Raw genomic sequence first — 22,070 nt, forward strand, 5'->3', positions numbered from 1 at the left:
TAAATTTCTTTATTGATTAAGGTGTCACATATTTGTCCTCATCCCCCCATTCCCAACCCACACCCCTCCCCACGGATGCCCCCACCCCCCTGTTGTCCTTAACCATTGGTTAGGCTCATATGCATGCACACAAGTCCTTTGGTTGATCTCTCCCCCTACCCCCATCTTCCCCTACCCTCCCTCTGAGGCCCGACAGTCCAATCGATGCCTCCTTGTTTCTGGTTCTGTTCTTGTTCATCAGTCTATGTTGTTCATCATTTCCCCTAGATGAGTGAGATCACGTGTTACTAGAAATATACTTATAAGAACCGAATGTGAGACGAGCAATAATAGTTATGCTGACAGGCAAATGAATCAGTCTGTAGTGAGTTTCTTTCTGGACCAACAGTTCTTTTGAGACCCAATTGCAATGTCCACCAGTTCCTTATGTGTACATGTCAGCACTGACTTTTCAGTTCTGGATGGTGGACAAATGGTGGTAATGCAGGTCCGACTCCCTCTGGTTTGGTCTCGCCCGGACCCAGGGGCACGACCTCACCCGGACTCAGGGGCGCGTGGCCTCACCTGGACCTGGGGCCCAGCATCACCCGGGCCCCGGGGCGCATGGCCTCACCCGGACCCAGGTGCATGCGGCCTCACCCGGACCCGGGATCCAGCCTCACCCGGACCCAGGGGCACGTGGCCTCACCCGAACCCAGGAGCGCGCGGCCTCACCCGGATCCAGGGGCGCGCGGCCTCCCCCGGACCCAGGGGCACGCAGCCTTACCCGGACCTGGGGGCATGCGGCGTCACCCAGGCCCGGGATCCAGCCTCACCCTGACGTAGGGGCACGTGGCCTCTCCCGGACCCAGGGGCCCGCGGCCTCACCCGGACCCGGGACCCAGCCTCATCTGGACCCAGGGGTGCGTGGCCTCTCCCAGACCCAGGGGCGCGGCCTTACCCAGACCCGGGACCCAGCCTCACCCGGAACCAGGGGCGCACGGCCTCACCTCGACCTGGGATCCAGCTTCACCCGGACCCAGGGGCGCATGGCCTCACCCGAACCCAGGGGCACGCGGCCTCACCCGGACCCGGGATCCAGCCTCACCCGGACCCAGGGGCACGTGGCCTCACCCGAACCCAGGGGCGCGCAGCCTCACCTGGACCCAGGGGTGCATGGCCTCATCCGGACCCAAGTGCAAGCAGCCTTGCCCGGACCCAGGACCCAGCCTCACCCGGACCTGGGACTCAGCCTCACCCTGACCCGATTTCCAGCCTCGCCTGGACCTAGGGGCGCTCGGCTGTACCCGGACCCGGGACCCAGCGGGGCTTCGTCTTCTTGATCCCAATTCCTGTTGGTCAATTCTCTCTCAGCAATTCCTTCGGCCATTTTCTCAAATCTGGGCCCGCCGCTGCACACTGGCACACTGGAGCCTCTCCGAGCCCACCGCCCACCGAGTTCCACGGCAGCCGCCCCAGAACTCACTGGGTGGTGGGCTCAGCGAAGCTCTGGTGCACCCGGTGCATGGCGACGGTCTTGTCTGAGGTCGCTGCGGCGGCACTCGGGTCTGCAGCGGCGACTAGTCACTGGGCGAGTGCACCTGGATCCGGGACCCAGCGGGGCCTCGTCTTCCCAATCCCAACTCCCATCGGTCAATTCCTTCTCAGCAATTTCTCCGGCCATTTTCTCAAAGTTCCGGGACGGCTGCCGTGGAACTCGGTGGGCGGCGGGCTCAAAGAGGCTCCGTTGTGCCCGGTGTGCGGCGGCGGGCTGGTCCGAGGTCGCTGCGACAGCGCTCGGGTCTGCAGTGGTGGCCAGTCGCCAGGCGTGCGCACCTGGCCGCTTCCGGGGCACAGAGATTCTCGAATGACTTGGAGGTCAGCAAGCACGGAGTCTCCCACCTTATAACCCCCAGGGGCTCGTCTGTCTGTGCTCGGCAGCGAGCAGAGCCGTCCCCTCAGCCGGAGACCACCAGGGGAACCGCGCCGAGCACGTTCCAGGCCGCCATTGTGTCGCCAGAGCCGTAGTTCTTAAAGTGTGATCTTTGGCTCACCGGCATCAGCATCATCCCGCGTCCCCCTCTCTTTTATTCTAGTTGTAGAGCATCCGCTCAGCCAGCCCTCCGGTGGTTCTGGATGGTGTCTGCTCTGTTTTCCCGTTGTAGTTTCAAAATTGTTGTGGTAGGCAACAATCAGGCGTCTGCCCCATGCCGCCATCTTGGTCCTCCAGAAGATTCTTAAGTAACTTTATAAATGTGGTTCTGAACACTGTGTCGTCCATTAGTTTACTTTCCTCCATCCCTTCTATTTGTGACCTGCTTCGGTGTCCACATTTTGGCTGCCTCCCTATGTTGATGGAGTGGCTTTGTGTGGTCAATGACCTATAGGGGCCGGTAGCTCAGCTTCCCCAATCTCCCTAGATGGTCGCTCTTGGTACCCCCCTTTGTGGGCTGAGTGCAAAGTCTTGGTGTTGTTAAGCCTTGATTGCTGTTGGTACACTGGGAGGATTTGACCTCCAGTCCAATTGGCTGTGAGGATCAGCTGTGTCTACGCCGGGAGATAGCCTTATTCAACTAGACTTGCAAAATTGTAAAAGCCTCTGTGCTCAGCTTGGATGGGGCGGAGTTTCAGGGTGGAGCCTACAGCCTTGGCTTCCCGTCAGCCCCGCCCTATGAGGTTCCTGGGTCTCAGTGTCTCTCAGTGTCCCTCTGTACTCCCTGCAAACACCTCTGAGAGAAAGGCGCCCTGGAGTTTCGCCCGCTGCCAAACAGTCTAGTCTCTCCCCCAATGAATCTGGATTCCCAGATTCTCGCCCGGAACTGGGTTTCAGTGTAGTCAGAACTGGGGCTCAGCGCAGTCTGGAGCTTTTGTCTCCTTCCGACTAGGGCAATTCAGCGGCACAGTCAACAGACCATCCTCTGCGCACATTCCCGTGTGCACCTCCGGTGCTCTGCCTTTCGCCGCTCCTCTGTGTTTCCGCCTTACAGCCCAGATTCCCCCAGTATGAGCCTGGGTCCCCAGGTTCTTGCCCGGAACTGGGGTTCAGTGCAGTCGGAGCTGGGGTTCAGCGCAATCTGGAGCTTTTATTTCCTTCCCGCTAGAGAACGCCGGCCAGGCACTCAGCCGCCCCGTCCTCTTCGGCTCCGTTCTCCCCGCATGCACGCGTGCCCGTGTCTCCACCCATGTCTCCATACCTCAGGCTTTTACGGCTCCTCTGATTTTCCTTGTGGTTTTCTCTTTCCTTCTAGTTGTGGGCATTTCAGTTAGCCAGGTTTCCTGTGGTTCTGGATGATGTCCGTTTTGACTTTTGGTTGTATTTTTGAAATTGTTGTGCCAGGCTGCAGGTTAGGTGTTTAATCTATATCACCATCTTGGTTTCTCCTATAATAGAGTTTTTAAAAATACTAATGGATGTATTTTAGGAATAAGTAAATTGATCATGGAAGGACAGGGATGTAACAAGCAGGGAGACACCAAGGCATTAGAAAATGTATGGGTAAATAGAAATAAACATTAACGAAAACAAGAGTAAAGACTAATTTCAAGTGAGAGGATTTAAAGCGAGAGTGAAACTAAATGATTTCATAGCCATGATGTGGAAGATAGGAAGAGCTGTAATTCAAGTCCAAGTGTCCTAAGATCTATTTCTCAAGATGTAGTCAGACCTTTTGATTATTATTAGCTATTTAGAGTCCAACATGCATATTAAAATTTTAATAATAATAAATAAGAAAAGATTCTGTAACACTAAAATAGTCGAGGAATAAAATGGTGGAGAAAAATACTGTTCTAGTCGATTCCAGTTGTGAACCTACAATTCCACTTGTAGCTACATAACCTAGAGAGACTGGCCCATGCTTATAAGAACATATAGATAACAGTATTAATTGCATCATTCATCTCCAACAATAGCAGGAGAAGTAAATTGTGGTAAGGTTATACAATAGGACATTACAGACAGTCCTCGGGTTATGTAGGACTCGAAGTACGTTGTTTTGTGGTTATGTTACCATCTCTTATTTATTTATATTTTTTAAAAAGTTCTTAAAAAAATAAATAAAAGTGAAATGTTACACATAAAAAAAAAGTTCTATCATTTCGACATATGTACATATGTGCTTTATGTTTTTTATTATTTACCACAAGTAAAGATCAGGAATTGTTATCTTTCTTTTAACTCTTTTTTACTGTTTCACTTCATTACTGCTGTGTATTTGCTCCATGTGAGTGGCATAGGTGCTTATGTAGGTGGGTTCCAACTTATGGTGAAAATCACGTTATGTTGCGATGTAGGAACAGATCTCCAATGTAACCCGAGGACCTACTGTATAGCGAATTAAAATGAATTAACTACCTCAGCATGGATAATGCTGGGAAAGAATGTTGAGTATAAAAATAAAGTAGCAGAACAATACATAAAATGATACCATTTATGTAAATTTAAACACACAAAAAATCTCAGTTGTTTATGAATGCACATATTCACAGGTAAATTATAAAATACACAGGAAGGACTCTGGGGAGAGTGGGAATAGGAATGTGGGCAAAATGGCTTTAGTTTTGTCTATGACACTTATTTTGTAAAAAGAGCTAGAGCAAATATGTCAAAATATTGACATCTGCTATATCTAAGTGATGGGTAGACAGCTGTCAGTTATATATTCTCTAATTTTTCATATATTAAAGTTACTAATTTAAAAATATATTTTAAAATTCAGATAAGTATAAAGCAAAATCAGTCTTCTATCCCTTTTTCATCTGGCCATCTTATCTCTCCATATTTTTCTTTTGCTTTTGCGAGAATATCCTATATAATAATCCTATATAATAAAAGGCTAATATGCAAATTGGACCTAACAGTGGAATGACCAGTCGCTATCACATGCACTGACCACCAGGGAGCAGACGCTTAATGCAGGAGCTGCCCCCTGGTGGTCAGTGCACTCCCACAAGGGGAACTCCACTCAGCCACAAGCTGGGCTGATAGCTGAGAGCACAGAGGCGGTGACAGGAGCCTCTCCTGCCTACTTGGCAGTGCTAAGGATGTTTGACTGTGGTTTAAGCTGGCAGGTGGACATCCCCTGAGGGTTCCCGGGCTGCCAGAGGGATGTCTGACTGCCAGCTTAGGCTCAATCCCCTGGGAAGCAGGCCTAAGCCAGCAGGTGTACATCCCCCAAGGGGTCCTGGACTGCTAGAGGGTGCAGGCTGGGCTGAAGGACTCTCCCGAGCGCACAAATTTTCATGCACTGGGCCTCTAGTCCTATGTAATAAAAGCCTCATATGCTAAATGTCTGGTCGTCTGTTCAACCAACCAAAGAATAATATGCTAATGATATGCTAAGGCCGCTCAACCGCTCACTATGACGTGCACTGACCACCAGGGGGTAGAAAGTGGACTAGTCGCTATGATGTGCACTGACCACCAGGGGACAGACACTCCAACTGGTAGGTTTGCTTGCTGCTGGGGTCCGGCCAGTCAGGACTGAGCAAGATGGCCAGACATGCCCTGGAGCCCTCCCACGGTCCCTCCCCGGCTGGCCAACCTCCCGCGTCCCTCCCCGGCCCAGATCATGCACCGGTGGGATCCCTCGGCCTGGCTTGCACCCTCTTGCAATCCGGGACCCCTTGGGGGATGTCAGAGAGCCAGTTTCGGCCTGATCCTACAGGCCAAGCCGAGGGACACCACTGGTGCATGAATTCGTGCACTGGGCCTCTAGTATATATATAGATATACATATTTTTAATTCATCATGTTATTCTTGAACTTACTTTTGACTCAGTACATTATAGACAGATTCTTCCAAGTCAACACATGCAGATTACTTCGTTCTTTGTATTTTCCCACAGTGTGGATGTATCATAATTTGACCTACTGATTCCCACATTGACCAGATTTCCAGGAATGTTTTTGTTTGCTGTTTGTTAGTTTGCTGAGAAATTGCTCCTAAAATGATTCTGTAACAAATTGCTATATTTTTATTTCTGTCAGATAAATCCCCAGAAATGAGATTTCTGGGTCAAAGAATAAATACATTTTACATTTTAATAACAATTGCTTGCAATTACAGTTGTAATATTTTATATCCCACCAATCTTGAATGAGAATGCCAGATGCATGTATCCAAGCCAGCATTAGGAGTTATCAATCTTTTCTGTCTTTGGCATTCTAAATTATTGTTTTATTTTGTCTTGGTTTCCTTTGCATTTCCCTAACAATTTGTAAATGTCAAAATTTTTACTGGACACTTGTGTTTATTCCTCTGAGAATTGCCTGTTAATATTTTTTGCTCTGACTAAAAATAATTTGCTATCTTCTATATAACTCATTCATTTGCTCAGCAAACATTTTTGAAGCAGATAGTGAGGGCCTGGGAATAAGTGACGATGGCAATGAAGATACAGATTGTATCTTCCAAGGACCTACAGTCTGGTAGAGGGATTTGAGTAAATGAGGTATTACAAGCACCGCAAGACGTATCTGTCTACACAGACACATTGAGCTGCCCTTGGAAACCCAGGAAGGACGGGAAATCTCTATTCAGCATGTGATGCTTCTGCTATTGGGTCTTGCAAATAAAAGAGTAGGTATTTCCTACGGTTGAGATCTGTGCAAGAGAGAAAGACAAGGCAGGTAGAGGAAACTGCATAAACCCATGCAGATGTGAGCACTGCAGATTAGAGCCCAGGAATCCTGCCACAGAGACAGAGGAGAATCGGGAGGATTATAGCTTCCAGAGGAGGATGTGGATGAGAAATTGAAGTGCCTGTGGAATACTCTGCTGGAGACAGTCAGTGGGTAGTTGAATAAGTATGTCTGGTGTGCAGAAGAATGGTACAAGTGAGAAATCTAGGTTTGAGAGTCATCAACATATAGGTTGTGATTTGTCATTAGTTACAGCACTGTTGAAGCTGTATCATCTCTTGGAGGTTTCTGGTCTGTGGGGCGGTTCGTCAGCAAACTAAATGACCTCCAACTGCTATTTTTCAAAGCTCTGTGCCTGCTTTATTATTCTGGTGGGGGGTTTTATGTCTCTTCCCTTGCCATTCGTGATGCTGTCTATCTCCTATTACATTCCCTTTTCCACCTACTTTTTAAAAAAAGCTCCGTGCATAGAGATTGGCTAAGCCATCACTCCCCAATTTAGGATTGTATGTATACATTAATATCAATATCAATAACATCTCACAGGAGGGAGTTGAGGAGCTGTCTTGGTAAAATACTAAGATATGTAGGTTTTGTCTTTTAAGAAGTTTGTAGTTTGTATCCTAGTGTTTTTCAGGATAGACTAAGGGGTCAGGCCCTTGGGTATTGGATCAGTGAAATTTTGCTACGTTCATAGACTCAGACATAATCTCAGCACTTTTAATCGCCTTCATAAGCTATTTATGAAGTGAATTTTTATTTATTTTTTTAAAATATATTTTATTGATTTTTTACAGAGAGGAAGGGAGAGGGATAGAGAGCTAGAAACATCGATGAGAGAGAAACATAGACCAGCTGCCTCCTGCACACCCCCTACCAGGGATGTGCCCGCAACCAATGTACATGCCCTTGACTGGAATTGAACCTGGGACCCTTCAGTCCGCAGGCTGATGCTCTATCCACTGAGCCAAACCAGTTTCGGCTATGATGTGAATTTTTAAAGAAAATTATTTGGCCGTAGCCAGGTAACTCAGTTGGTTGGAGCATTGTCCATACACCAAAGGGTTGCAGGTTTGATTCTCTGTCAGGGCACATACCTAGATTGCAGGTTCTATCTCAGGTCAGGGTGTGTGTGGGAGGCAACTGATTGATGTTTCTCTGTCACATTGATGTCTCCCTCTCTCCTTCTCTCTAAAAAATATCAATAAAAAGCATACCGTATTTTCTGGCATATAAGATGACTGGGCGTATAAGACGACCCCCAACTTTTCCAGTTAAAATATAGAGTTTGGGATATACTCGCCGTATAAGACTACCCCTCTTCCAAAGCACACCAAATAAAAATTCAAAAAACATCAAATTTGATTTCAATATGGTAATTTTAATTCAAATGCTTATGACATGCAAGTACTTAGCAGGAAAACTGTCACTTATAAACATAAGGCTGTTTGTCATCAAACATGGAAACATAAAACAGTGCAAGTGGATTAAACTTTTCCTAATTCACTCTAAAGCTGAAAGGAAGGATAAGACAATAAACCCATGGGAGCTGCCATGCTGTTTGTTTTCTAAGCTGTCAACCAAACTGGAACTGATGATGATAGGAGGAAGATAACAAACAATGGAGAGAGAGAGCAAGTGCCGGGCAAGTCCCTGGTGAGTTAGCAACGCCATCATAACTGCAAGCTACGGTATTTTTACAAGTTTTGCTGGCGTGACAGTTTCCTTTTAAAAGCCTTCAAAATCATCCTGTTCGTCATCTGATATCATAAGTACATCAATGACATCTTGTGATACATTTGTAAGGCAGTCATTGTATGGATCGAATTCCATATCAGATGGTATGGTCTCAGCTTCGGCTTCCTCTTCATCTTGCCACAAGTAGTTGTCCTCCATACCATCTAATGAATTTGATATGCCACACTTCTTGAAAGACTTGATTACTGTTTCTGCATCAATATCATTCCAGGCTTTTATGACAAACTTGCACAAAACATCCAACTGTGGAGCACGCATGTTTCCCCCTTTTGTGAATGACTTTTCGCCGCTAACCATCCATTCATTCCACTGTTCTCGAATGCGATCTTTAAATGGGTTTTTCTGGGCACAGCGCCGCTCTATCTCTTTTTCCCATACCCCGGGCATCCCAGACGCCTGCAGCTTGTTCCGCCCTTCACTTTCACCTTCCCGGTGAGGCGCCCCCTCACCTTGTCATTGGGACCGCGTTAAGTCACTTCTTTCCATGAATCCTTGTGAGTGGATCTTCTTCTAACGTACTTGTACAGCGCTGCCCTTGCTGCTTTCATACGGTCACCGCATACGGTGCTGGGGAGCTCAAAAACGGCCGGGGGCCGCATCCCCGCGGTATGTGGTGAGCACCCGACCGCACTCCATTCATTTCCATGGAGCCGGATGGAGACCGTATGCGGCACAAAAAGGAGCCGACCTGGAGGCACTTGTAGTCTCCATTGAAATGAATGGAGTGTGGCCGTTTTTGAGCTCCCCCCACCGTAGGCAGCGACCGCAGATTCTCCAGTCCGGCTCAGAAGTTTCAGCACCCACCCTATAAGACGACACCCGGCATATAAGACGACCCCTGATTTTTGAGAAGATTTTCCTGGGTTAAAAAGTCGTCTTATACGCCGGAAAATACGGTATTCTCAGGTGAGGATTAGAAAAAGTCACTTAACCAAATTATTTACATTTTAATTTCCAACACACTTTCAGATGAATCTTTAATGCCCTTGTCCCATCACTTTAGCTTGAAGACCTTCATCAAGCAGTTTATGATGTTGGATTAACAATGAATGCATATTGCACACTCACTATTTAAAGATGCCCATCACTGAATCTTTAGTGAATTGAGTAATATTTTGTAATCAAACCAGTACCCCAAATTATTCTGATTTATGAATTATTGTCTGATCTCATATCTTCTTTTTATTTGGCATTGCATTTTGCATTTTATTTTACACTCTCAAAACAAGACATGCATGTGGTTCAAAATCAAACAGAAGGACTTACAATGAAGTCTGCTACTCCATCATTCCAACCCACTACTTCGCTCTTTAAGAGGCAGCCTTTTAAACATGTTTGTTTCTCATTCCTTTGAGCTGTCTCAACAATCTCTTCACTTGCTCACTAGTTGCTTGTTGCTCATCAGTGTTTGTAGTTTTACAACTTTTAGACAATGTCTATTGACTTCCTACTGATAGGCGAGGGTTTATCTCATATCTATCTCCCTATTTCACCTCCCTCTTTTCTTCACCAACCCATGTTTTATCACTATTCACACTCCTATTGGATACATCTGCAATTTTAAACTGCTTGTTAAACCTCCACTTCCTAGCCCAACAACTATAGCAAGTATCTCTTGACCTCTATTCTAAAAGATCATTGATACACTAGCTTTGTCTCCATCTCTTCAACTTTAACCCCATCTCTAATGTCTTACATTTTTGTTCAAGTGAACAATCTTTACATCATTTCTTGTAATACAATTAAGTCTCTGATTTGTTTATGAGGTTTTTTTAAATTGAAAATTCAATGAACAATTCATAGTTTACAATATTATGATTATGTAAATTTTATTTCCTGCAGAGCCAAGTTGTATAACTGGATTACATTTCTTCTTCCACAGACCCAATGTCACAATTACTGTGCCATTCAAAGGAAATATTCCTACAATCAGGTTCAAATGGGTTCTTTTTTCTCTGCTCCAGTCAAAACTCTCATTCTAGCTAACCAATTAAATCTTCTATTCCTAAGACATGCATTGGGAAATCTCTGACCTTTGTTATATCTGACTGGTTGCTCTTTAGGTCTTACTAAAACTACCACTTGAGGATTGTATACCACCATTCTTCTTGTTTGGCACTTCTGTCTCCTATAGCCTATCTTGTCCTTTTTCTTAATTTAGTTGGAACACTTCTTTAACCATTTACAAATTGACCAACATGATACAAACAGACATGTAGACCAATGGTATAGAATAGAGATCCCAAAAATAAACCCTCATATAAATGGTCAAATGATGTTTAGCAAGGATGCCAAGGTTATTCAGTGTAGAAAGGATAGTGTTTTCAACCAGTGGTGCTAAGAAAACTGGATAGCCACATGCCAAAGAATGAAAGTGGACTCTTACTGTACACCCCAAGCAAAAATCAACTCAAAAGGAATCTAGGTGCTAAACATAGAGCTAAAAGTATAAAATTCTTAGAAGAAAACATACAGGGAAGCTTCATCACATTGGGCTTGAAAATGAAATCTTGGGCAAAACACCAAAAACACAGGCAATAAAAGAAAAAAATATATAAATTAGGCTTCATCACAATTTAAAACTTTAGAACATCAAAGGACACCATTAACAGATTGAAAAGGCAACTCACAGAATGGGAGAAAATACTTACAAATCATCTGATAAGGTATTACTATCCAAAATACATATAAAAAACTCCTACAACTCCACATAATAAACAAAATTTTAAAATGGACGAAGAACTTAAATAGAAAAAACTTCTTTGTATATCTCCAAAGAAGATATACAAATGGCTAATAAACACACAAAAAAATGCTCAACATTACCAATTATTAAGGAAATGAAAATCAAAACTACAATGTGATACCACTTCACCCATTAGGATGGCTATTACAAAAAATAAACACACCAAAACATAACACATGTTAGAGAGGATTTGGAGAAATGTGGGCCCTGTGGTTGCTGGTGGAAATGTAAAATAGTGCAGCTACTGTGGAAAGCAGTCTGGCACTTCCTCCAAACAATAAGTATAGAATTACCATATGACCCAGAAACTCTACTTCTGGGTTATCCACAAGCATTGAAAGCAGGGGCTTCAACAGCTATTTGTACACCAGTGTTTGTAGCAGCATTCTCATAATAGCCAAAAAGCAAAAACAACCAAAATTCCCATTGACAAATGAACGGATAAACAAAATGTGGTATACAGGGTTATAAACATACAATGGAATATTTACTCAGTCATAAAAAGAAATTTTTGATACATGCTACAGCATAGATAAACCTTGAAAACAAGTGAAATCTGCCCGACAAAGAAAGTCAAATATTGTATGATGACACTTTAGAAGTTACCTAGAATAGTCAAATTTATAGAGACAGAAAGTAGAACAGTAGTTACCAGAGTCTGAGTTAGGAGTAATTAGTAGTTATTGTTTAATGTGTACAGAGTTTCAGTTTGGGATGGTGAAAATTTTCTGGAAATGGATAATAGTGATGGTTGTACAGTAATTGATTATATTCCATGCCACTCAACTGTATACTTAGAAATGGTTAAAATAATAAGTTTTACATTATGTATATTTTACTACAATAAATTACAATAACATGGAATTAAATTACTTAGAATAATTCTTAAAATGACAGATAAGAAGAAAATGCTTTGAGTTATTGAAGATCTAAACATCTCTTTAATTTTCCCTCAGACTTAATTGCTAGTTTAGCCAAGTATAGCATTCTAGGTTGAAAATAGTTTTTACTAAGAAATCTGAAGACTTTTTGCTAGTGAGGAATCTGATGAAAGCTTGTTTTGTTTTATTTCTCTTGAAAGCATTTAGGAATTTAGTATGCTTAAAATAAGACAAATCTATTGACTAAGACATACCTATTGGTATGTTTTAAAAATTCGAAGTGGTCTGTCCCTTATATTTTCAACTACAAATAAAGCTTCAAACTTAACTTATATACATCTGATATGTTAAGAAATCTAAAGATTGGTTATGGTATTTAAAAATAACTCATTCTCACAAACTTCATAGTTGTGCAACTAATTGGCCATGCATATCAAATTATTAAGACAGGATCTTTCATACCTATTCTAATAAGGAGTTTGAATCTTACATGAGTACGTGTTAATTTTTATGCTGTGTTATAACTTAGAAAGAGTGAAGTCCTACCACCTTATCAAGCACTATAGATATGAATGTTAAAAAATTAAAACACCATGAAACTAATATTAACTATAAAGACAAACGTACCATTGGGGCTGATTTTATCAAGGGGGGCTGGTTAATATCTTTTGATACTAGAATTTTAATTAAAAGTGATATATGTTTTTATTTTTATTTTTAAACCATAAATGGAAAGACTATAAGCCTGAAGGCTTAACTACAACAATAAATAATTAAAATATATAATAACAGCTAGACTTTTGAGTTAATTTTTTCATGTCCTTATGCTTCAAGTTCATTTTCAGTGAAAAGAAGGCTAGTGATACTTCGCTGAGTTGTCCTCTTAATATTCTATGAACATACTAGACATTGCAGTCGAGACATCTGTAAGCTTATTTATTTTTACAATATTGCTTTTGTCTTACTTATTGTTACCAAAGAAACATAATCTTCATTTTTGAAACCAAAAAGTCAATGATGAATGCTTCCTAAATGATATCAAGAACCATAAACAATATTACTGATGACTACTTGTTTCTTAATTTTATTTACATGTGTTGGTAATTTCATATAGCTGATTTCAGAATTTGAATGGAATTATCTTTGCTCCTTAAAGCCACACAAGAAGTGGGGCCTAATTACCTTTGCATCCAACATCCCAGTAGCACAGCCAGCATAGGGTGCCACTGTCAACTGTTCCCAAACCTGAATATAGAAACACAAGGCAAGATTTCCACATGGGGCTTCCTCGCTACCATTTCCTGTTGGTCCTTAGGCTCAAAGCAAAATGCATGTTTTTGTTTTGCAACATTCTATTGAATTTCCTGCCTGCTGGATTTAGTTTAACTTGATGTAATGCTATTACTTTTTTCCAGTAGTTGATGTTGTCTTATAAATTTAGTAAACAGTCAGATTACATTATTTTGTTTTATGGGATTTGAAATCTGCCAGCACTGAGACAAAGGGATGAAGAGGATAAGTAACAGCTGAATGAGCCCATCTTACAAGGATCACTGCGTTTGTTACTTCCTCTGTAGCTGCAGCCAGCCCTCCTCTCAAATGGAGTCAACTCCATCATTACTTTATTGTTAAACTCCCATTCTGCCATATACATAGACCTGAATCTTAATTTTTATTTTTCTTATGGAGAGGTATAAGCCATATGACATATCTCATCAAATCTAATTGTAATAACACTATAATCTATGAAATAAGGCACATGTCATTTTTAATATTTTACATTCACTTGGTACTTCATATCTTATGAATTATATTTTATTCTAGAGGCCCGGTGCACAAATTCATGCACAGGTGGGGTCCCTATAGGTGGCCTGCAGGGATCGTGCCGAAACCCACAGTCCAATGCCACCTGCAGCTCCTACCTGCTGTTCCCACTCATCCCGGCCCCACTGTGCCTGCCGCAGGCTTGTGCCCAATCAGTCCCTATCAGGAGCGGCTTGTGCTACCACAGCAGCGCTCGCCAGACATGAGCCCTGTCTGGAGCCTTCCCAAGGGGAGTGGCCTGTGGGATCGGGCTGAAACCAGCTCTCTGACATCCCCCTAGGGGTCCCATATTGCGAGAGGGCACAGGCCACGCTGAGGGACCCCACCCACGGGTGCATGATCGAGCCGGGGAGGGACCGCGGGAGGGCTCCAGGGCGTGTCTGGCCCATCTTGCTCAGTCCCAATCAGCTGGACCTCAGCAGCAAGCTAACCTACTGGTCAGAGCACTTCCCCCTGGTGGTCAGTGCACATCATAGCGAGCAGTTGAGCAGTCTTAACATATCATTAGCATATTCCTCTTTGGTTGTTCAGTTGTTCTGCTGTTCGCTCTATTTACATATTACCCTTTTATTATATAGGATAACATTCAATCCTCAAGGAGATTCCATGGGAAGGGAATTATTTGTTCTGTTTTACAGATGAGGAAACAGAGGCTCAGAGAGGTTATGGGTTTTGCCTAGGATCAAACAGCTATTTATTGTCAAAGCCAGGACGTTAGCCCAGGCTTCTGAAATCAAATCCAAGCTTTTGCAAATATCTAGCACCTACTCTTCTTCCCCTCCTGTTATTCCCCACATATTATAAAGGGGGCGAATTAAAGAGAGTAATAGGTCACATGTTTTAGCATGCTTTATTGAAGATTAAGTGAGCAAAATAATCCACTGCCTGACAATCAGGTTTTTCCTAAATCTTGCATCAACCTACATTGTCAATCTTATTGCTCTCTAATCTCTTGTGTGCACGTTTGCTTTAGTAAGACTGAGCAACTTCTCTAAAAAATATTAAAAATTTAAATCATTACAAACATTTTTTATGATTAATTTTGACCAGGTCCTTACCTAGAGGACAAGGGAAAAGAAACCACATTGATGGAGTGTCTTCTGTGGTTGATATCTTTACATATGCTATTTTAACTAGCATATGAACTTTACAGATAGGTATATCCTATAAAATAGTCCCTTTTTTTACAAACAATGAACTTTACAGATAGGTATATCCTATAAAATAGTCCTTTTTTTACAAACAAGGAACCTGTGGCTTAAAAAGCTAAGTAACCTGCCTGTTTTCATGGCAACATCTAGAGCTTGTTTTGAACTTCATAGATTATTGTAAATTCAAAGGTAGTGGTTTTTAATTTTTTTTTTTTACCATATTTCTTTCAAGTCTCTGGTATCTGATTAGTGATACAGGTGACCTTTGAAACTCTCTATGAAAAGTAATTATAAGAGCCCAGCTGGTGTTGTGTCAGCAGTTGAGCATTGACCCAGGAACCAAGAGGTCACTGAATCAATTCCCAGTGAGGGCACATGCCCATATTGTGGTCTCAATCCCCAGTGGGGTGTGCAGGAGGCAGCCAACTGGTGATCTTCCTTTCTCATTGGTATTTCTAACTCTCCCTTCCTCTCCCTCTCCCTTCTTCTCTCTCTAAAAATCAATAAAAATATATTTTTAAAAAGTAATTATGGCCCTAACCGATTTGACTCAGTGGTTAGAGCGTTGGCCTGCAGACTGAAGGGTCCCAGGTTCGATTCCGGTCAAGGGAATGTACCTTGGTTGCAGGCACACCCCCAGTAGGGGATGTGCAGGAGGCAGCTGATCGATATTTCTCTCTCATCGATGTTTCTAACTCTCTATCCCTCTCCCTTCCTCTATGTAAAAAATTAATAAAATATATTTTTAAAAGTAATTATGAGATAGCATTTAATACGTACAGATTATACTAGTGTTAGAAGTCTAATATAATATATGATATATGAGAGTATGACTAGTCCAAATGCTACCATTTTCTAGCAGCAGATGATGAGGACAGAAACTCTCTGCCTATAGTAGTTAAAGGCTTCAGGGAGTAAGTGGGATTTAAGTGGGATTTTTTAGGATTCAAATTGATGGAGAAGGAAGGAGAGGATATTTCAAGAGAAGAAAATGATGTGGTTGAAAGTATGGACCCCAGAAAGGCTAAGTCTCTCTGAGGGATGGTGACTGCAGGAATATGTGTGAGAGATGAAGGTAGAAATATGGGGTAGACTCGGTTATGGAAAGGTTTGAATCCCGGGCTAAGAGGTTACAGACTTATTCTATAGGCAGAAGGGAATCATTTTTAAAGCCTAGGTATGGTGGATGGTAATGTTTTGGGAAGGTGAGTGTGGGTGGGAGAAAATTCACACTGAGGGAACTGTGGGAATTAGGCCAAGTATGAGGCTGTGTGTGTGTGTGTGTGTGTGTGTGTGTGTGTGTGTGTGTGTGTGTGTGAAGCAATGAATTAAGACAGTTGCCAAAGCATGGCAAGAACAGTGGGACCATTAGCAGGCTAAGTAATCAAGGACAGGAGGAACTCTTTCAGATGAATTACTTTGAGGTGATGGCAAAATATCCAAATGGAAAGATCCAGTAGACAGTTGGAAATGTAACACTAATTTCAATGATCAAGGATTAAAAAGTGGGAGTCATCTGCATGTGGATGAAAATCCTAGGGGCAGTGCTGGTCACCAAAGGAGAAAAATGCAGGATGTCAGGGAGGAGGGGTGGTCAACCCCGATTCTGGCTTTCCCCATCTTATCATGTCCATGCACCTTTCTAAGGGGGAACCCAACTTGCGGTGGAAATTATTCCTTTTTTTTTTTTTAAGCTACTAAAACTGCCACTCTAGCTGTGATGGATATAAAATTGTTGATAAAGTGTGATAGTTTAAAGGAAATAGGGAAGGAATATCAAATAGGGACATTGAAAATTTGAATAAATCTGCAAATTTGTTAAGGAAAACATTCATGCCTTTGTACAGAAACCATTTACTCTGAGATAGATAAGTTTTCATTTAGACATAAGCCTTATTGGAATTTAATTCTCCAACTCATAAATAACTTTAGGATATAGCAATAGGCAGTCCAAGTTCTTAATAACATTAATGTTTCTGACTTGCTATAACTATATGTGTGTGTGTGTATATGTATGTGTATATATATATATATATATATATATATATATATATACACACATATATATATAAAACTATATATTTTCAACATAAAATGAGGTCCCAAATGTACTATATAATGTGCCTTGTTATTGAAATGATCAGATAAAATAGCACATTTCTTAGGTGCTCATTACATTAGCAAGTATTATCAGGAAAAAAGTTTTTATGCACATTTTTTGCCCTTGACAGTATGAGAAAAGTAGCTCTTTATGAAGAACAAGTTAACATTCTTTAAGTCCAAGTCTCTTTTTTTTATTTTGCTCTGCTTTGTTTTAAAGAGGGGCTTACTATACTTGATAATAAAAAGAGCTTTTCATATCTTATAAAATGGATGTTTTAAAAATAGAAGATTTGATTATATTTAATTCACTCTTTTATCATATTTATTTAAGTCACTGAATATAATCTCATTGTTACCTCCATTCATACTTATGTCATCTTTCTTTAGACACAAGATTTCTGTAACTATTCCCTCATTATTCACTCTAGTTGTATAATTTTAACATTTTTCTGCCTATCTTCCTCTTTAATCATTTGTGTTACTCTTTCCCAAATTCCCTCTAGTCTGCCACATTCTTCTGGTAATTAAGTGTACAGAATCGACTATAATTTTCCTGGTCAAATCTTAACAGAGTCATTTAAATGTCAACAGCCACATTTTTCAAACGGGGGTGCCAGGAGATTTTATAGCTCAGCAAGCCAAGCAATGAAATTGTCCATGGGCACTCAAATCTCCTGCTTCAGGGAGAAAACTGGAGAGTTTGTAAAGAGACAAGAAAGTGTTTCCTCCTTCCTCCACATTTGTTATTTAACTAAGTTAATTTAGCTACTGCATTGTTTGGTTAACATTTGTTTGCATTAGTTTCCGGTTCTACAACCTTGGGTAATTGCCAGAGGCATATAAAAATTACATACACCAATAACCTGACATTGTGTTGTAAGTCTTGTGCCTGGAAACTCTTGAGCTTGTAGTTCTTAACAAGTATATTTCATTTTATGCATTATATAGAAACACATTCTCCTTCAAACATGAATTTCATGATATTATATATGGTGCCCTTCAAATTTTCAAATAAACTATGTGCAAAATGCTGAATTTTAAAGAGTTCTCTTAGGAATACAGGAAATGTTTTTATTTTTTATTTTTTTAAATATATTTTATTGATTTTTTACAGAGAGGAAGGGAGAAGGATAGAGAGTTAGAAACATCGATCAGCCGCCTCCTGCACATCTCCCACTGGGGATGTGCCCGCAACCAAGGTATGTGCCCTTGACCGGAGTCGAACCCGGGACCCCTCAGTCCACAGGCCAACGCTCTATCCATGAGCCAAACCGGTTTCTGCAGGAAATGTTTTTAAATAATGCAATTTATAATAGAGAATATGATGGGGCTTACAATAGATTTCTTTTCTGTCAATTACTATTAAAGGCAGTTGTCACGATTGTGCATTCAGTCATTTCAAAACAGTAGAAGAGAATGCCACTGTTTGTGTGTGCATTATAACTAGCTAACCTTCCTAGCACCAATGGAGCACACCTACACTAATTTCAGAAGCTGATTTTGAAGGTAAATGGAAGTAGTGAAAGAGGGAGCAGGAGAAATCTAATGCAAGTGAGATTTGAAGCCCCTACTGCAATGAGCATTAACCGCAGAAGGGATGTGGTTTTGATCTTTGTTGCTGTTCTTAGGAGAGGTCAGTTTTCTATTGAACTCACTTCCTTATGTGCTGGAAGGAAATACGATAGCATGAGTCATGGCGAACTTAAAGCTCATGAAGATGGTCTTCTTTAGTGACACTGACATGTCTGTCAACATGGTGCCATGTGACCTGATCAGTTGCTGGGACAGCTTGGGGACTTCTTTAATAGCAGGAGCAGAAAGGCCAATTAGATGGTGTTCATGCTAATTGCACTCATTTAACAGGCTGACTCTCCACATTTGATTCCTCTTTTCCATATCTGGTAATCACTATGAACAATGTGACTCACTAAATCAAATATAAAATATGACAGATTCTAAAATCTGGTTGGGTCTGGTTAAGGTATGCATAAGGTAGAAGGGGGAAAGAAATAGTCATTTCAAAATTTTCATTTCTGTATTATAAATTCCAGTCAAAATCACTTGGTCTTGTATTCTAAAACATATAACTGTGTTTGTTGAACGTTTATTATTAAAATTGATTTTTTATTAAAAAGTAATAATAAACAGAACCTAACACCTAAAATGCACATTGAACATATTTTACTTCAAGTAAAATATTGAATATGAGTGTCATAATTAGCATACACATTCAATCCCATAAACTAACAATGTGTTAGTAGTAATTAAGTAACCTGAAAGTTGGAATTGATAAAAACAGCATTCTTTCATTTCTGTAGTACATTTTAAGTAAAATATACTTATTTTTGAGTTTGTATGCCTTCTCATTTACATTTATCAATTTTTACTACTCACATGTAGGCATCCTATATAATAAAAGCTTAATATGCAAATTGACCGAACGGCAAACCGGTTGGTGGTGGGGGGTGGGACCGGTGAGCAGGCAGCACCAGGCCAGCCAAAGTGCGTGCCAGCGGGCAGAGTGAGGGGATGGCGATGGGGGGGGGCGGTGGTGACCAGCAGCGGCTGTGGCGGAGGGGTAATTGGGGGGGCTGGCAGCACCATCCTCTGATCATCCTGCCAGGTTACCTCAGCAGCAGGGTGATAGGGGGGGCAAGGGGGAGGGGAACCGGCCAGCTCTGTCCCCTGATTGTCCCGCCTGGTCGCCTCCCACAGAGGGAGGCCAGACTGCGGCTTAGGCCCACTCCCCTCGGGCCTCTAGTCTTTAATATAAATGCTTTTTTTCAATAATTACTATGTTAAGTTCTTGATATAAATTTAGTGACTATACAATGCTAGGATGCTTTTAAAAAGCTCTGATTTTATATTTATCACCATAATATATTTCATTTAGAACAAATTTAAAGAACAACTTAAATTAGTAGGAGAAACGATAATTATGATGCTATGGACCCTAGTAATGATCAATATTCCCACTTGATATTGCAAGAAGATTTTGAATATGCAAGAGCCAACCAACTGCAAGGAAAACCAAGATAGAAGGCAGCATTAGTTTGCCATCATTCGGAGAATTAATGGCCCTTTTAGAAGTATGTGTTGAATACACTGTCAACTCAAGCTTGATTCTCAGAAGGGAACAAAAGCCCTGGTAGAGTATCTGCTACAGTTTAAACCCAATTGCTTTGTTGAGTCCTAGGTCCACTTAGAAATTTCTCAGATAAAACTGTGGGTAGCTAACGTAATTTTGATTACTGAGGCAGTGATCTTGGCTTCTGACAGGCAAGGTTGTTGCCCAGCCAGGAGGAACATATCATTATATCCACTTTTTGCTCATAATGATGTGAAATCTGGGGCTGAGAATAATGCCTTTGTATTTGTAAAGAGGGCTCCTTTCCTTAGGACAGATTGTATTTCCTCTACTATTGGAGAGTATCCATTTCCTACTTACCCAAAACCCAGATGACTCTAAAAACCCCAGAATTTGCTTATTCTGAGAGCCCCAGAAGCTTTCTGACCCACTGTGCTGGTGGTATGTCGACAATCCAGGCTGTTTAGTCCTTCCGGTTGGATCATGTCTACACAGGTACTTTATCCATGTAGGCAGCAAGCCTTCATCCCAGTCCATGGCCAAATGCTCCATCCCATATGTGTCTAGCCTTGACAGGTCAAATCTCAGACAAATGTCATGTAGTGAGTGGTATGGGTGGATCAGTGTCAATCTACCTGTTGAAAAACAAAAGGGGTACATCCTACTTCCATCCCTCTTTAGGACCAGTAACAAATTCTTTTTTCTTCTCTTAATTTTTCTTTTTTTGTTTTGTTTTGTTTCATAGTTTGTCTTTGGCAAGTCCCACATTTCCACCCTAAAAATTTAAAGTAATATTTTATACAATATTTCTCCATATGAACTTGAGACAATATGTTGAAACAGGAAAAAAGGTGTTTTCAATGTGAGGTGAGGTAGGGAAAAATCTAGCCTAAAATTTTAAGGTCACACTGCCTTAGATCAAATTCCAATGCTGGCAGTAATTAAATTTAATAATAATTTAAATTCTCTCTAGTTCTGTTACTTTTTTCATTAGCTGGAATAATACCAATAGTATCTATCTCAAAGAATCATTATAAAGGTTAAATTAGCCAACACTTGTAAAAAATTTAGCTGAGTGTTTGATAGGTAGTAATACCTTTATATAATTTACCTTCTATAACAACACAAATACAGCACAGAGGCGAGTCTACTTAGATCTGAGTAGAAATCCATTCCTGGTTCCACCATATCCCAGAATAATGTAGTTAAATATTTTTTTACCTAGCATATTTTTGCAATTTCCAGTTAACTGGCTTCAGAAACTCTCACCCTAAACATTGTGGAATCCTAAGAACAAACTAGGCTGCTTAGACACTAGTGATGTCTGCAAGTAGCTCAAAGGAAGGGTTCAAAACAGTACTCATATTCGTGCTACTACATGGCAAAAAAAAATGTTGTGCTTAAGCACTTGGCATTTTTCAAAAAGTTCATGCTCAGTACAGTAACTGTTTAAAAAATAGTCAGTCTGGAGTTTATCTCTTACTTGAAATCTTCAAAGGACAGCCAAATCTGTCTCCACTAAATTCAAAACATAGTGCTATCTCCTCAATGAAGAACACACACACAGCTCTTTTTTTTTTTCAGGCCTTCACTGTAATGTGTAAATGGAGGAGGTCAGTGGCTGCTAAGATTCTGTGAGTTGCTCTAATTTGCCCAAGCTTTCCTACATTTTCATTTAGAAGGGCAAAAGAGGCACATTAGGTCTAAAAAGGTGGTCATTTCTAATCACCCTTCAGTGGCTGCTTTCTTGCACGATAAGAACCATAGTATTTATCCCTATAAAAAAAGTGTAGCCCTGAGCTACGTACTTCTTGGTTTATGATTAAAAATGTAGTGTCCTCATGGTGCTGATGTTTAGAAAAGATGAGTATTTACCCATCTTTTGGTATAACCAGGT

The sequence above is a fragment of the Eptesicus fuscus genome, chromosome 19 (genome assembly GCF_027574615.1).
Source record: "Eptesicus fuscus isolate TK198812 chromosome 19, DD_ASM_mEF_20220401, whole genome shotgun sequence".
NCBI lineage: Eukaryota > Metazoa > Chordata > Mammalia > Chiroptera > Vespertilionidae > Eptesicus > Eptesicus fuscus.